Source organism: Mus caroli, chromosome 1, assembly GCF_900094665.2.
Source record: "Mus caroli chromosome 1, CAROLI_EIJ_v1.1, whole genome shotgun sequence".
NCBI lineage: Eukaryota > Metazoa > Chordata > Mammalia > Rodentia > Muridae > Mus > Mus caroli.
Window position 1 is genome coordinate 26,580,575 of NC_034570.1, and position 12,378 is coordinate 26,592,952.

General features: G+C 36.1%; 1 non-coding gene across 1 annotated transcript; it reads right to left on the bottom strand.

The window, feature by feature from the left end:
• Positions 1 to 2,696: 2,696 nt before the first annotated feature.
• Positions 2,697 to 2,803, bottom strand: LOC115032389. Its single transcript, XR_003838067.1, has one exon. It is a non-coding gene; the product is annotated as a U6 spliceosomal RNA (small nuclear RNA).
• Positions 2,804 to 12,378: the final 9,575 nt, after the last annotated feature.

The following is a 12,378-nucleotide window of genomic DNA, read 5'->3' on the forward strand; positions in this document are numbered from 1 at the left end:
CCAAATGGGACTGAGGCATCTTCACTTGGGCGCTTCAGCCTGTTGACCTTTAAGTACTATGGATTATATCTTGGATATTTTGTCCTTTTTTGGGGGCGGGCTAATATCCATTTATTAGTGAGTATATACCATGCATGTCCTTTTGTTTCTGAGTTACCTCACTCAGGATGATATTTTCTAGTTCCATCCATTTGCCTTCAAACCTCAGGATGTCCTCATTCCTAATAGTTGAGTAGTATTCCATTGTGTAAATGAACAACACTTTCTGTATCCATTCTATCATGGGGCATCTGGGTTGTTTCCAGCTTCTGGTCATCACAAACAAGGCTGCTGTGAACATAGTGAACATGTGCCCCTGTGGCATGGTAGGTCATCTTTCTCTCCTTTTTCCCGTTCTTTTTCTTCTCCTTTGAGAGTTTACCAACAAATATGCCCAGTAGATCCCAGATGCTCTTCCCAGTCTACCATTTCTCTCACTTCACTTTGTTTCAGTTTTTTAATTAATGGTGAGCTCTCTTTACTTCTAAACACCATTGTCTACTTCTTGGATTTTCAATGGAATCTTTACTTTCATCCTAGTGTTTCTATTTTACTATCTTTATATTTTTCTTTTTGCTAAATAGTTACTATCAGCTCTCATATAGGATGGTTTTTTTTTTCTCTTATAAATACAAAGCGAGTAACCAACTCAATGATAAACTGTGTAGATCTCCTGTTAAGTAGTTTCTAATCTGTGCCATATTTGCATAAGTTTATGTTAATTATGTCTGGAGGGTATGTTTATTTTTTTCTACCAATTAACTTTCTAGCTTTTTGCAGAAGATAAACATATGTTGGAAGATTACAGAGACTAAAATTAATTTTTCTGTTTGGAAATTGGTATGTCTTTCATTCTTTTATTCTTCTGGGTATATTTGTATGAGTCTAGTCAAAAACTGGAATAGGTGTGAGGCTTTCTGAAAACTTTACTTGCTGTGGTTACCCAGAGTTCACAGTGGATTGAATGTGAGGGCTGAATGCTGCCAAGATTTTCTCAATGTCTGAAGGGCGCATTGCTTGGTGACTTCAGAGGCCATCTTTCTCTCAACATCTCTGCCATTATTTATGCTATGACTGGGTGCTTGAAGGGACTTTAGAGCTTTATCATCATGATACAATACAGTCTCAGGTTTTAGACCTGCACCTTGTTCCTGAGCCTTAAGTAGAATATTAGCATATATACCTGCTTCTTCTCCAAGTTAGGGGTCTGACTTATACTCAGCCTCTCTCCTGGTCTTGAGATCTTATTTCATGCTTTCACATGCATTCTTGCATCATCTACAATCTGAATACTCTACTAGTACCCAGAAGATGGGCCAGGACATGACAGGATAAAGGGCTTGCCAAATAGGAGGAAGTGGAGTCTGGACAGTTTTCCATGTTGTCCATAGCATCTGATTCCCTGACTCCTGTTCATGAGCCCTGTGTCTTATTCTACCAGGCAGAATTTATCAGAACTGTTTCCAGGGTTCACTGTGTTGAGTGCATGATGAGATTCTTGCAGAAAAGAAGTGTGGCATACCCCACACTTAGACTTCAGTGCCCCTATACTCATCCAGAAGCCTGTACCTGTCCCCTCACATGTCTCAGCTTCTCTCTTATCTTTCTCCCTTGGAGATAATCACTTCCAAATCAGCAGAGCTCACATCTCATAGACCCTGCCCACCTGCCTTGTACACTGTGATCATCCATTACTTTCCATGAAAGTTTATAGAAACTGAAACTGCATAAATTATACAACTAATTGTGTTTTTTTGTTTTGTTTTTGAGCTAGGGTAAAAATAATGATCTGTCTACCCCTGAACTTCACTGGGGAAAAGCTACTTTGATTAAATTCAGTACTTGTGTGCTCTGAAACATAGTTCTGATCACTTACTTTGGAATGTCTTTCCATCTGTACTTGTTTTCTTAGATGCTCCACTCCGGTGGATGGGTTATTTTTCTACCACTTCATAAATATAGTTCTATTTCCTAGCATATAACCAACTTTTTTCTCTAAGCTTTGTTTAATTACTTCCTCTATTCTGAACTGCTGAAATCTGTCTCCAACTCTACCCACAAATATACTAATACTAATATCTATGCCATTTATTCTGATTGGCTATGGCAATGCTCATTAGCCAAGGATGATTTCTCTGGAGTCACAAACCTGTGATATTTATGTTAAGGTTTTATTTTGCTCTCAGAAGCAGAAAGAATGAATGCTTTTTTCCCAAAACAAACAGGATTTGGATGACTACCACACAATTCTTTTAAGTGTGACCTTAAAAATCTAAGCCCCCTTTGGATTCCACCTTCCACAAATAATGTCTCCAAGTCACCAGGGTAATGGGAAAAAGTATATATTAACTACCCATAATAAGGAGTAGAGAAAAGGAAGAGAAGAAATATTTAAAACGGCTGTTACTCAAATTTTCTCCAATTGTCAATTACAAAATTAGAGCTCAAGAAACCTCAGGAACAGAAGCAGAATAAATGTCAGAAAAGCTACATATACTGGGGTCTATATTTTCCAATGCAGAAAGTGAAATGTGGAAAAATTCTGAAAGAAGTAACTTCTCTTCAGAGTTCACAAAAAAATCTAGGATAAAATATTGATAGTGTTGTAGGAAAAATAATCAGCTTAATGTATGTGCTACTAAGCTATCATTCATTTTTAAAATATAGAATGCTTCACAAATTTGCAGACCATCTTTGATCGGGAACCGCTCTGATCTTATCTGTATAGTTACAATTTCAGAATCTGTGCTGAAGAAATGAGCTCCAAAGTTATTTTTTAAAAATGAAGGATAAATAATAAATGGAAAATTTCTACCTTCAGTCATAGACCATTCTGGAAAAAATTGCAGAAGAATAACTAGAGATAAAAAATGAAACACTAAAGTGTATAAAGAAGAGAGTTGGATAAGTAGTCAGTGAATATACAATAAATTTATCTTTAGTTATATTTGCCTGATCTGAACTATGACTCTATGAAAATTATGCATATTATGTATTTCACCATACATTATCATGTTCTTATAGACTTATAACTGATGTTAATTATGTCATTGAGTCAAGGGAAATAGAGCTGGATTAGCTTTAAGTTTTGTTTTGTTTTGTTTTAATATGAGTCTGGAGTAACCATTAAAATAAAACAAAAAAATCAAAAAATGATAAAACAAAAGAAACATGATAAGCTAAAGAAGGAGACAAAGCATAGTCATCTAAAGTTCTATAGTAAAATCACAAAAATCAGGTGAAGAATGAAATTATGTAAATAGATAATAACAACAAATATGCCACATGTTAATCTAACTATAAGAGCACTCACTTTAATACCAATGGTTTCACTGCATCATTTAAATACATTTTCAGAAAAGGAAGAAATAGAGTATAACAAATCACAGTCCACAGGAAGTACATTGTGACTAACCAGATACAATTTAACACAGTTATCAGTCTGTAAAGATACATAACATTGTTTCTCTGGGTGTTCTCTCCCACTACATCCTCTCCCCTTCCCATTCACACTTGATTCCTCCTTCAGACCCCTATCGACCCATAAATCTCTATTCTATTTCCCTTTCTTAAAGAGATCTATCTGTTCTCTCTAGTTCCTTACTCCGTACCCATCATCTGTGGTTCTATGGATTGGAGCGTGGATGTCATTAATAGAACAGCTAATATGTACATGTAAATGAATAAATGCTGTATTTTTCTTTCTGTGTCTGAGATACCTTATTCTGGTCCTGTCTGACTTCAATGTGATAGGTTTTTTAAATCTTATCTTATTATATTTTAAAAACTGAATGAATGAATGAATGAATGAATGAATGAATGAATGTAAAACCTAGCCACTATCATAAAGGTTAACAAGGGGACTGACATTTATACCTTATATACTTAGAAGGAAATCAGATTTCTCAAATGGATTGACACAGGGTATACTAATCCCTTCAAGGCACTCCATGTTCAGGAGAAGCTGATCACAAATAATGGATTCCATTTTGTGTGTGTGTGTGTGTAATTTTTATCTCTTTAATTGGTTACAGTTTTTTGGAAGTGATGATGTTGTGTTTTGTTTTTTAGGTTTTGTATATTTTGCATTGGTGCTTTGGTTTGTTCTCTGAGAAAGAATTTAAAGTTGGCTGGTCAGGGTTTCTATTCCTGCACAAACATCATGACCAAGAAGTAGTTGGGGAGGAAAAGGTTTATTCAGCTTACACTTCCACATTGCTGTTCATCACTGAAGGAAGTCAGGACTGGAACTCAGACAGGTCAGGAAGCAGGAGCTGATGCAGACGCCATGGAGGGATGTTCTTTACTAACTTCTGTATTAGTTAGGGTTTTACTGCTGTGAACAGACACCATGACCAAGACAAGTCTCATAAAAACAACATTTAATTTGGGGCTAGCTTACAAGTTCAGAGGTTCAGTCCATTATCATCAAGGTGGGAGCATGGCAGTATCCAGGCAGGCATGGCGCAGGCAGAGCTGAGAGTTCTACATCTTCCTCCAAAGGCTGCTAGTGGAAGACTGACTTTCAGGCAACTAGGGTGAGGATCTTATACCCACACCAACAGTGACACACCTACTCCAACCAGGTCACACTTATTCCAACAAGGCCACACCTNCAGATGGTGCCACTCCCTGGTCCAAGGATATACAAACCATCACAGCTGGATAACGGGGAGGAGAGGCTCTAGATAAACTTGAGGTGTGATGTTGTATTTAGTTCTCTAGGTTTTGTATATTTTGTTGTATTGGACTTTGGGAATTTGGGGGGGGGTGAAATAGTTAAAGTTGGCTGGACAGGAAGGAGGGGAGGAGAAAATATAATCAAAATATATTTATATTTAAATGTTACTTTAAATAATAATTTTAAAAAATAGTCCATGTTAGCACTAACATAAAGAAAGAGGAAAAGGCTGTTCTAGTTTAGGGCAGAGGAGCCTTCAGAGCAGGAAGAGACATCCTGGATGATAAAACACATGGAGGTGATAAATCAAGAAATGGAACTACTTAATGGCATGAGCCCAACAGTAGACTAAAATGTATGTGAGTCAAACTTTTAAATGAACTTCTAAATATCATCCAGGTAAAAGAAGACATATTGAGATAAATTAAAAACCACTTGAATAATGATCAATTATGATAGAACTTACCAAAATCTGTGAGGTTCAGCAAAGGTAACTCTCACAGGCAACTGTGAAACACTGAATTAATATGTTATCCAAGAGTAACTAAGTGTTGTCACTGAGTTTCCACTTTACAAAAAGGATTATAATATTAAATCCTGGATAAATGCCAAATGAATGATAAAAATTAGAACAGAATTGGTTAAATTAAAAAGAGAAAAACAGTGAAGGCAAAAATTGTTTGTTTTCTATATTATTTTCCCTTCTACTTTTCCTTTATTGATTTTTTTCATACAATGTAATCTTATTTTGGTTTCTCTCCCTCCACGCCCTCCCAGATCCTGCCCATATCCCTACTCATCTGCAATTACACCCTTTCTGACTTTTTTAGAAAACAAACAGGCACCCAGAGAAAAATAATAAAATAAGATAAAATAAAAACGAGGTCACCAGAATAGGGTATAAGGAACCAACAACAAAAAAGAAGTGTTAAAGTAAAAAACACATGTCTGTCTGTTTGTCATATGTGTTTCTTGTTTGTTTGCTTGTTTCCAAATAACATGAAATTGGTAGCATTTTACCTAAGCTAACAAGCTAGCAAGAAAAATAATGTGGATATTATGATCTAATATAAGAGATTATAGAAAGATTGCTACAATAGATACCCTGGGTAATATGTGAGTAAAAATGAACAGATTAGCCAAGCATGGGAGCTAATGCCTTTAATCCCAGAACTCTGATGGTAGAGGCATGACAGATATCCATGGGTGCATGCCCTATTTGGTCAACAGGCAAGTTCCGGGACAGCCAGGACTACACAGAGAAATACTGTCTCAAAACAAACAAACAAGCAAACCACAGGAAAAAAAACAAACAAACTGAGAACAGTGCAAAACTGTAATTGGCAAATGTAATAATATAGACTATCCATAGCAATTATTTAAAGTTTTAGATAGTTACTTTTCCTTATAGAAGCTTATAAGGAAAAACAAATGATATGATTAAACCTATAAATGTTAAATGGATTTAATCCACAATTAAAAAATCTTCCTAAGCAGAAAACCACAGACCCAAATAGATTTCTCTGCGACTTTTGACATACACCTAATAAAAAAAATTATCCCTGTTTTTTAACATCCCTCTATGAATAAGATAGAAGCAACAGAGTTACCAACTCAATATACTGCAATCCTAAGACCAGAGATGTTCCAAGAACAGAAAATTAGTATCACTTATAGCAGACACACAACATATGCTAGAAAATTCTAGCATATACAACCCAAGCATGCATAGAAAGGATTATATACTACAACTATGTAGGATTTATCCCAGACATGAAAATCTAGTTAAAGCCTGAAATATGAACTAACATAATTCATGTGACTATGCTACAAATTAAATGAACCTATTAACATATTCAGCACAAGCATTTGACAAAAGTCTGCATCCTGTTCACAATAATAGAGACAAACACAAAGTGTAACTACAAAGCATTACCAAAAACTCAAAATTCAAGATGAGGATTTGGATTTATATTCATAACTTTTATTAACAGGTAAAGAATATCCCTTCACAAAGTACTGATTTTTAAACCTGACCTGGAATTCTGAACTAATTCAACATGTCAATAAAAGGAAATAAAGCTTAGAGGTCATGAAAGACAAAATGAAAGTGACATCGTTTTTAGATTGGTTGGTTGTCTATGGAGAAAATCTGAGAGTTCACAAAGAAAACATTTGAAGTAACAAGTGATTGTAGCATGGCTGAATAAAGTTGAAACTAGAGCATCATTTTAATTAGCACCCAAATAGCAGATTCTTATATCTAAACTTAAGCTTATAACTTTGTAGAAAACCACAGAGATCTGATGCGAGAAATAAGTGACTTAGTTAAAGCTGGCTTATTTTCTTTGTTATGAAGATTCAAAATCATTGAGACATCTTCCTATCTTCATCTATAGATCCAGCATACCCTCAAATAAAACACCATCCAATTATTTAGCAAATTCTAACTAAAGCCAGACACTACATGAGGGAGTAAAAAACTCTTATTCTTCAATGCAATATTGAAGAGCAGTCTTTCAGAACTGATGTTACTCAGCTGTAAACCCCCTACCCCCTATCAAGTTACAGTAATTGCAGAGTGTGGTATCTAGGAAAGAACAGACTAATAGATCAATGAATGACAAAATGAAGAACAGTGGGTCCAGAAATAGAAGCATATAAGTATCACTAACCAATCTTTGACAAAGGAGCTGATCAATACAACAGAAAAGAGAGAGTGCTTTCAATCTGTGATTGATAATGGCATCCATATGCAAAAGGTTAGCCATTCACCTTCTTCTGGGGGGCACTTCAACTGGCTCAAAGACCTGAAGGTCAGATGTGAAGGAAGAGAAGGTGACATAAAGAAAAGTTGAGATGGCCTTGGGTTGGGTTTCAACATTTTAGATACAACTGTGACAAATTTTATAAAAGAGGATGTTTATACTCAATCTTTTCAGAATTAAAATTTTCTGCTTTATAAAAGAAACTGTCAAGCCAAAGGTAAAATATTGTACAATATGTTGGAAAATATTTGTAATATATTTATCTGAGAAAATGCTTGTCTAAAAGTGTCTAAAGAATCAGATATTAATAAGAGAACTCTTATCAGTGTTGCTTTTATAGTTTTAATATTTCTTTAATTGACCATAACTTTATTTATTTTAAGAGAAGGGTGGCCTGGATAGAGAGTATATTCTTGCCCCAAGTAGCTGTGTCTCGGCCAACATTAGCAGCATAGCTCCAGTCAATACAGGCTACAGCTCTCACATAATTCCAAAATTAAGGCAAATGCCAAGTCATAGCAAAATTTCTTTCTATAAACAATCTCTTTATCTGCCTATTCCTATTGCTCACACTGCTGGGTAGACTTCTGAAACTCTCCTGTTTTTGCTTACCGCCTATCTAGTTGATAAATGTTTTTGGCTTAAATAAAATGCTAAATTTGATTTGTTTTGGTGTTTTCTGTAACAGCTGTGGCAAATGGATGGGTTTCTTCAAGGTTGCTGATGATGTGTGGTTGGCTAGGATGGAGGAGAAATCCCTAACTTCACTTTAAGTTTGCTGTGAACCTAAAAGTGTTTTAAAAAAATCAAAATCATCTAGTAAATATTTCAGATGCAAGAATTCTTATCTTAATTGATACTATGGGCTTTACTACCCTTAATTCTATAGCTCTCTCCATTTCACATTTATAATATATTGCTGGTATAATATAGAAACAAACACACACACACACACTGGGGGGGGGAATGTATTGTGTTATTATTCTGTTTGCCTGCTTCCAAGAGATGCTTTTTAAGCTTTGTTTGTTTGTTTTTGTTAAAGACAGTGAATATCATTGTTGGGATGCTAACAATTAATTAATTAAGCACATTTGATTCCAGAGCCCAAATGAAAGCCTCTCCCTAAAGTACTGAACGACTAGTACTAAGCTAGACAACCATTATCTTCTGTCCAATGGATAGTGTGGATCAAAGCAGATTGTGATGGCCCTGCTAATTTGCAAATGCTACGGTTTTTATTTCCTCCAGAATTCCTACATTAAAAGTTTATTTTCTCTCATTCATGGAGGTAGGGCCTGTGAAGCAATAACAAAATTGGAATGCTGTTGTTATATCATCCCTTATCCAGGAAGTCTCATGTCCTTACCAGCAGAGGTGATAGTTACACAAAGTCACAGAACAAGGGGTGGTCATACAAGCCAACAGCAAGAAGAAAGTTATTTTCAAGACAAGAAAGATAAGCCTGAAACAAGTTAACTTGTCAACATCTTGGACTTGAATTTTGAGCATCCAGGATTATAAGAACACAAATTTGCAAGTCTTAAGTCAGTCAGCCTATGGTGTTTTTCCAGATACCTATTATAGAGGGTCTGGATCATACACCATGAATATATAGTGGCCCTAAATCATCTAGTGTTGACCAAGGTGAGTTCAACTGTGTAAAATATTTATAAAGATGTACAGTGACTTAAAAGCACTCAATATATTACCAAACCTGGTTCAGTCTGTGCCCAGAGAGGCCAATTAAAACAGCCACATTGATAGTAATGAGACGGAAAAGGAGATTTATCCAATGTGACTACACTGGAAAGATGGGCAAGAGTACCCAGTGACCCCATCAAGTCCACCTTTAGTAAGAGAGTAACATTAAATTTTAAGTAGATGTCAGAGTATGCATAGCTAAGCAGTTCCAACCAAAGTGTGGTATGTTTCTCAATTTCCTCTTCATTGTCAAGACTCTTCACTGTCAGTATTGCCTGAAATATCTCCAGGAGACAAGGTTCCTCTCTGGCTGGAGCTAGGCTTCAGCATTTTGTCTCCCCACAAGAGATTCCTGGAGGAAATTCCAGTTTCTTGGAGTGTTTTGTTTTATTACTATGAAAGTCAGACTCCAGGACACAAGTGTCTTCTTAGAATGCATTCACTTGTACCAGGAAGATAGCAATTAAATCTATCACCTGTGTAATTAATATCAACTTCATTTCAGAGACTGAGAGTGGAACAAGTATCTAGCTGCAAGCAGGGAGCAACTATCAGTGTGCAACTGCATCTGAAAAACTATAGAACAGCCTTCAAAAGAGAAACCTTGAGTCGAAGTTGAAGATAATATTAGTAAGAGATTTTTGGCTTGTACAAAGTGTTAGAATATTGCTTCAAGAGGCCCATGTGTCTAAAGGCTTCATGATAGCATACTTACAGATCAGATAAATGGGATGAGGTTGGACTCCTTGTTTGGTCACGTGGATGCTGGGTGGGTTTTAAATAGTCTATAATAGATATGTAATTAAGAGCACTTCTGACAGTATAGGATGTTTGTATTTGTTAGTATGGAGCTCATTTAGGTCTACTTTAGATGGATTTTCATGAATATATGCTTTAAAATGAACTAAATTAGTTTTAAAATTACACATAAACATGTGTATGTGCATATGTGCATGTGTGTTTGTGTGTGTGTGTGTGTGTGATCAGAAACCATCTATCTAGGTTTATGAGATAGGGTCTATCACTACAACCCATGACCATCTGTGTAGGCTACACTATCCCACTGATCCCTGGGATTCCACCCTTTTCTACCTCCTTCATGACATAAATACAATTCCTGTCATGCCTGGATTTTTTTTTTTTTTTTTATGTTCAGATCATGTGGATCAAGCTCATGTCCTCAAGGCTTTTGTGACAAATATTTTACCATCTGAGCCATCTCCCATGCTTAAGTTAAATTTTTTTATATAAAATTTCCTGAGGGATCACTGAGTGATAAAATGAATATGTCACTTACCTTATATCACATACTGAAAGAATATTGAATATTTCATTAATGTGTTAAGTTATAGACATCAAGCTTTGATGTCTATATGTCTCTATGAACCTGTATTGTTATTAGCAGGTTTCTTTATGCCCCAAATCACAAAATTAAACATTGAAGAGGCCTTGAAATGAATACCTTCCTAAACTGAGACGAATTTAGTGTATTTTCTTATGAAACACCTCATATTAAGTGGGCATTATTAAATTATTCTCTAATTTCATAAATTCAACAGTAACCTCACTTGCATTATTTCCCATGGCAGAAAGAGGCTACACTCCTGGTATTTAATCCAGCATAATTCATTTACTTTATTAGTGGAGCTAAGCATTTAAAACTGTTGTATAAGGGGGCTGAGATTCTCTTCAGAGAGCTGGCCATGCCTGTCTCTCCTGTTGGGGCCTAAACTTTCCTAGGAACTCCCATCATTGTGTGTGTGTGTGTGTGTGTGTGTGTGTGTGTGTATCTATTTTCATGGAGTTAATAACTCTTCTGATAAACCCCTTATCCTCCAGTTTATAAAAAGACTATTAAATGAGTGAATAAATTGCATTTTAGCATGATGTTAGGAAGGCAATGGCTTCAGGTTCTATCTTCTATGTTCATTAGACTACTGAAAAAATCATAGCTAAACAATGACATGTATATTAATGTTTCATTATTGAGCAGTTTCTATCTGTTCCCAGAGCTGATCCTATGTGATAGCACCCTGAGCTGATCCTGTGTCGCAGTGCTCCTTATACAAATTCCTCTGAGAGAGAGCTTGTCTCCCAAGACTGCTGACACAACTACGAGCACAGGTAAGACCACCACTTCTGCTCAAATACCTGGCCCAAGAGAAACCTGTTCAGGGCCATCAAGACACAGGAACCAAGGAAGAGAGAGGAACAGGATCCTTCCAGTTTCTGTCTGAACCCCAGAGCTGACCCTGTGCCACAGCTCACCATACCCAAACTCCTCCCTGAGAGAACTTGTCTCCCAGGAATACTGACACACAGGCTTTCAGCATGGATGAGCCACAGTCAGAGACACCTACACCAGCTAACACAAGAGATAACTGGATGGCAAGAGTCAAGGGCAAGAACATAAGCAACAGAAACCAAGTCTACTTGGCATCATCACAATCCAGTTTTCCCACCACATCTAGCTCTGGAAACACCAACACACCAGAAAAGCAAGATTCAGATTTAAAAATCACATCTGATGATGATGATAGAGGACTTTAAGAAGGATATAAATAACTCCTTTTAAAGAAATACAGGATAAAACAGATAGACATGTAGAAGCACTTAAAGAGGAAACACAAAATCACTTAAAGAATTTCAGGACAACACAACAAAATGGATGAAGGAATTGAACAAAGCCATCCAAGATCTAAACTATCTAAACATACTAAGTCAGCTGGAAAACCACAAATGTCCCAACAGAAAAATGAGCAAAGGAGACTGGGCCATGTAGGAAAGCCATGTTTAGGAAGACAGGTGGCAAGGAATGAGAAAAAACCATTTCTCTACAGCTTCAGGAGTCCAGGACCTCTACCACCAATTCACATCAGTTACCAATTTATACCTGCCATCAATTCACACTTGGAGGACCATTTTGATGTTTGATCTCCAGAACTAAAAAGATAATGAATTTTGTGTGTTTATCAGTGTGTGTGTGTGTGTGTGTGTGTATGTATGTCTGTGTGTGTGTGTGTTTAAAAGTATCAAACTTAGTGAAAGTCTGTACAACAGTAGTAGGAATTAATACCATTTCTAGTTTAAAACAAATAAGGAAAGAATTATATTGCTCCTTTTCTTTTTTTTTTTTTAAAACTCAGCAACAATGTCTGAGACCATTTTATTTTTTTTTGTTTTTTTTTT